Here is a 5,434-nt window from a genome sequence, read left to right on the forward strand (position 1 = left end):
AAACATAGACTTTAAAATATAGACTCACTACCACAGTGACTACACTTCAAAAAAAGTACTTCATTGGCAGTAAAGCGCTTTGCGACATCCGGTGGCCGTGTAAGGCACTATATAAATGCAAGTCTTTCTTTCTTTTTCTTACCCTGTAGAACAAGTTACTGTTTGAAAACTAGCTCAGCTATCATTCTAGCTGGCCCAAACAGGCCTGAGGCTGCTCTCTGCGAGACTGAAACTGACTGTTGGCTGGTGCAAGACGCTCAATATATTTCTATAATGAAGACCTCGGGCCTCTGAGATGTTCGTCAAAGAGCACTACAGTCAATGACCCTGTCCCCTTCTCACAGCTGTCATCAAACGCAGGCTGGGGCCTGATTCTTTGATCTGCGTGGCATGGGACCTGCCCTGTAGCTATGGAGTTAAGGAGCAGTGGGCAACTGCGTCCCTCATATTTGCATTAGGTCAAACAAGAGAGTGTTTGAAGACCAGGATCTCAAACCCGGCACTAAGCTCATGGTCTACAGAGCAGCAGTAAGACCCGCCCTGCTGTATGCCTCAGAGACATGGACCATGTACAGCAGGCACCTCAAAGCACTGGAGAGGTACTAGCAACGCTGCCTCCGCAAGATCCTGTAAATCCATTGGCAGGATAGGCGCACCGACGTCAGTGTTCTTGCTCAGGCCAACATCCCCAGCATCGAAGCTTTGACCACGCTCGATCAGCTCTGATGGACGGGTCACATTGTCTGCATGCCCGATACGAGGCTCCCAAAACAAGCGCTCTACTCGGAGCTCCGGCACGGCAAGAGAGCCCCAGGTGGGCAGAGGAAACGCTTCAAGGACACCCTCAAAGCCTCCTTGAAAAAGTGTAACATCCCCACCGACACCTGGGAATCCCCGGCCCAAGACCGCACAAAGTGGAGGAGAAGCATCCGAGAAGGCGCCGAACACCTCGAGTCTCTTCGCCGGGAGCAAGCGGAAGCCAAGCGCAAACAGCGCAAGGTGCGCACGTCAACCCAAGCACCCCACCCACCCGCCCCTTCAAACACTGTCTGCCCCACCTGTGACAGAGACTGTAGGTCCCGCATTGGACTCATCAGTCACCTGAGAACTCATTTTTAATGTGGAAGCAAGTCATCCTCGGTTCCGAGGGACTGCCTAAGCTGAAGAGATCAAACAGCCGTTGATACTGGGGGAAAAAAAAAAGACTTGCATTTATATAGTGCCTTTCACGACCTCAGGATGTCCCGATGCGCTTTACAGCCAATGAAGTACTTTTTTTTGAAGCGTAGTCGCTGTTGTAATACAGGAAACGCGGCAGCCAATTTGCGCACAGCAAGATCCCAGAAACAGCTGTGTGATAATGACCGGATAATCTGTTTTTAGTGTTGTTGATTGAGGGAGAAATATCGGCCAGGACACCAATCTGAGGTTCGCTCTTTAGGAAGAAACTTTAAACTTGAAATGGACTTTGAACCCACAAACGTCTGACTCAGAGGTGAGAGTGCGCCCCACTGAGCCACAGCTGACACCCAACATCACAACAACAACAACTTGTATTTATATAGCGCCTTTAACATAGTAAGACCTCCCAAGGCGCTTCACAGGAATATTATAAGACAAAAAAATTTGACACCGAGCCACATAAGGAGAAATTAGGGCAGGTGACCAAAAGCTTGGTCAAAGAGGCAGGTTTTCAGGAGCGTCTTAAAGGAGGAAAGAGAGGTAGCGAGGCGGAGAGGTTTAGGGAGGGAATTCCAGAGCTTAGGACCCAGGCAGCAGAAGGCACGGCCACCAATGGTGGAGCGATTATAATCAGGGATGCTCAAGAGGGCAGAATTAGAGGAGCGCAGATATCTCGGGGGGGCTGAGGGAAGTGACAGAGATAGGGAGGGGCGAGGCCACGGGGGGATTTGAAAACAAGGATGAGAATTTTGAAATCGAGGCGTTGCTTAACCATGGCCAATGTAGGTCAGCGAGCAGAGGGGTGATGGGTGAACGGGACTTGGTGCAACAGTGACTACACTTCAAAAGTACTTTAGCTAATCCTGAGCCGTCTTTTGTCTCCACCAGTCCTATCACCATCTTGTCTCATTTTGAACGCCTCTTAATGTCTCTTCACTTCTCTTTTGTTCTCTCCCAGCCCCCATACTGGCCTTTTAATTTGTTTCATTTCCTGTGCTTCTTCAGTCTTGACAAAGGGTTTCGACCTGAAACGTTGACTCTATTCTCTCCACGGATGTTGCCTGACCTGCTGAGTTTTTCCAGCATTTTCTGTTGTTACTTCAAAAGTACTTCATTGGCTGTAAAGAGCGTTAGGGCATCCTGAATTCGTGAAAGGTGCTATATAAATGCAAGTTTTTTTTTAATTAGCCAAACACAGCCAGGGCAGTGGGGGAGGGTGGCTGGGCACAAAGGTTGGGTAAATAATAAATCAGCCACGATTCCCACCTCCCAGAAGTTACTACCTAGAGAGCTCTGCTGGAAAGCCAGATTGTAGAGATATTGAGTAAGGACAGGATTGAGCTTGATTGTGATAACTCCCATTGTCAAATAGCCTCTTGATACTCACTATCTCGGCCCATATGTGAAGAATAGCCATTTGTCTGAGATACCAAAGGGCAGCCAACTCTTGTGGATCTGTGGCTAACACCGCATTCCTGTCTAAGTTTCATCTTCAGAAAAGGGGCAAGGCCTTGGTTGAGCCTCATCTAGAATACTGTGTACAGTGTTGGATCCCCTCACATGGTGGGTGTGGTGATAGAGACCCTGGAAAAGGTTCAGAGTGGGGCCACTAGATTGATACCTAGTTTAAAAGCCCTTACTTATCACAATAGGTTTAGAGAGCTGTATATTTTTACTCTGGAATTGGGGGAATTTGATTAGATATTTAAAATAATGAAGGTGCAAGACTGTGACCGTGTGAACTGTTGAATTTAGATAGGTTAGGGAGAACCAGGGACATGCCTTTAAGTTACTTAAGCATAGGACTGGGTTAGATGTTAGGAGGTTTTTCCTTTCTCAGATGATCATTGAGCTTTGGAATAAGTTGCTGGCTCAGGCAGTGACTGGGGATTTTCAGGAGAGCGAGACGCATTTCTGGCTGAGGCTGATATCACTGCATACAAACGGTAGGTGGGATGTGCTTTATGGTCATTGTGGTCTCCTGCAATTTGTTCTGATTGTCTTTAGCGGTTGGAGAGTAATTTCCTATTATTTTTTCCCCTTTTGTATTGGCCCAATCTGTTTTTTGCTTCCTCCAGATTACATGGCTGCTGGCTGATATGGGGGTGGGCTTGGGGGATCGTGTTGGTCCTATTTGACCGAGATGAGCTTCCGACCCATATCCGCTCCATCACCAAGACTGCCAAATTCCACCTCCGTAACATCGCCCTTCTCCGTCCCTGCCTCAGCTCATCTGCTGCTGGAACCCTCATCGTGCCTTTGTTACCTCCAGACTTGACTATTCCAATTCTCTCCTGGCCGGCCTCACATCTGCCACCCTGCATAAACTTGAGCTCCTCCAAAAGTCCTGTTCACCCATCATCTCTGTGCTCGCTAACCAACGTTGGCTCCCGGTCCAACAATGCCTCGATTTAAAATATTCATCATTGTTTCAAATCCCTCAATGGCCTCGTTCCTCCCTATCTTTGTAACCTCCTCCAGCCCTACAATTTGGTGGCAAAAACAGGAAGGCAGATTATTATTTGAATGGCAATAGATTGGGAGAAGGGGAAGTGCAAAGAGACCTGGGGGTCCTTGTGCACCAGTCGCTGAAGGTAAGCATGTAGGTGCAGCAGGCGGTTAAGAAGGCAAATTGTATGTTGGCCTTCGTAGCAAGAGGGTTCGAGTACAGGAACAATGATGTCTTGCTACAGTTGTACAGGGCCTTGGTGAGACCGCACCTTGAGTATTGTGTGCAGTTTTGGTCACCTTACCTGAGGAAGGACGTTCTTGCCATGGAGGGAGTGCAGCGAAGATTCACCAGGCTGATACCTGGGATGGCAGGAATGACGTATGAGGAGAGATTGTGTCGATTGGGCTTATACTCACTGGAGTTTAGAAGGTTGAGAGGGGATCTCATCGAAACCTATAAAATTCTGTCAGGTCTGGACAGACTAGATGCAGGAAGGATGTTTCTGATGGCCGGGGAGTCCAGAACCAGGGGTCATAGTCTAAGGATAAGGGGTAAGCCATTTAGGACTGAAATGAGGAGGAATTTCTTCACCCAGAGAGTGGTGAACCTGTGGAATTCTCTGCCACAGAGGGCGGTGGAGGCCAGTTCATTAAATATATTCAAGAAAGAGTTGGATATATTTCTTAAGGCTAAAGGGATCAAGGGATATGGGGAAAAGGCAGGGACAGGGTCCTGAATTTGGATGATCAGCCATGATCTCATTGAATGGCAGAGCAGGCTCGAAGGGCTGAATGGCCTACTCCTGCTCCTATCTTCTATGTTTCTATGTTTATGTCTAATACTCCGAGGTAACGGCGCTCCTCCAATTCTGGCCTCTTGAGTTTAATCGCTCCTCCATTGGCGGACGTGCATTCAGTTGCCTGGGCCCTAAGCTCTGGAATTTCCTCCCTAAAGCTCTCCGCCTCTCTCCTCCTTTAAGATGCTCCTTAAGACTTATCTCTTTGACCAAGCTTTTGATCATCTGACCTAGTATCTCATGTGCCTCAGTCTCAAATTTTTATGGTAATATTCCTGTGAAGTCTATGTTAAGGGCGCTATATAAATGCAAGTTGTTGTAGTTTCAATGTGATTATATGGCAGAGGCTTGATGGGCCAGTGGTTCCTGGTGCACGAGATGAATGTTGGGATATCAGAGAATGTTGATGGCCATCACAGATGGAAGCTATTGTGCCTCTTTCTCTTCTTCATTATCTCGGTCTTGGTGTTTGGTGGTGGTGGTAGATATTCTGGAATTCTGCTTCGGCCAGGCGAGTGAAGCAAAACAACTCTGCCGACCTTTCCCTCACTGAGAGTGAAGAATCCCAGGGCCCAACTGGCCTGACACCCCCCAGACCTCAGCAACAGCCTCGGCACTGCTCTGCGCACGCGCGAAGCATGGCTTGACCGCGGTGGCTGGTGGGAGGAAGGGAAGTGTGGCCGCGGTGGCTGCTGGGAGGAAGGGAAGTGTGGCCGCGGTGGCTGCTGAGAGGAAGGCTGAGTCTTCGCGGTGGCTGCTGGGAGGAAGGGCGAGTCTCCGCGGTGGTTGCTGGGAGGAAGGGCCTGTCTCCGCTCTGGTTGCTGAGAGGAAGGGCCAGTCTCCGCGGTGGTTGCTGGGAGGAAGGGCCAGTCTCCGTGGTGGTTGCTGGGAGGAAGGACGAGTCTCTGCGGTGGTTGCTGGGAGGAAGGGCAAGTCTCCGCGGTGGTTGCTGGGAGGAAGGGCCAGTCTCCGCGGTGGTTGCTGGGAGGAAGGGCCAGTCTCCG

This window comes from Somniosus microcephalus, chromosome 14 (assembly GCF_052327205.1).
Source record: "Somniosus microcephalus isolate GS21.2 chromosome 14, FLI_Smic_1.0, whole genome shotgun sequence".
Classification (NCBI taxonomy): domain Eukaryota; kingdom Metazoa; phylum Chordata; class Chondrichthyes; order Squaliformes; family Somniosidae; genus Somniosus; species Somniosus microcephalus.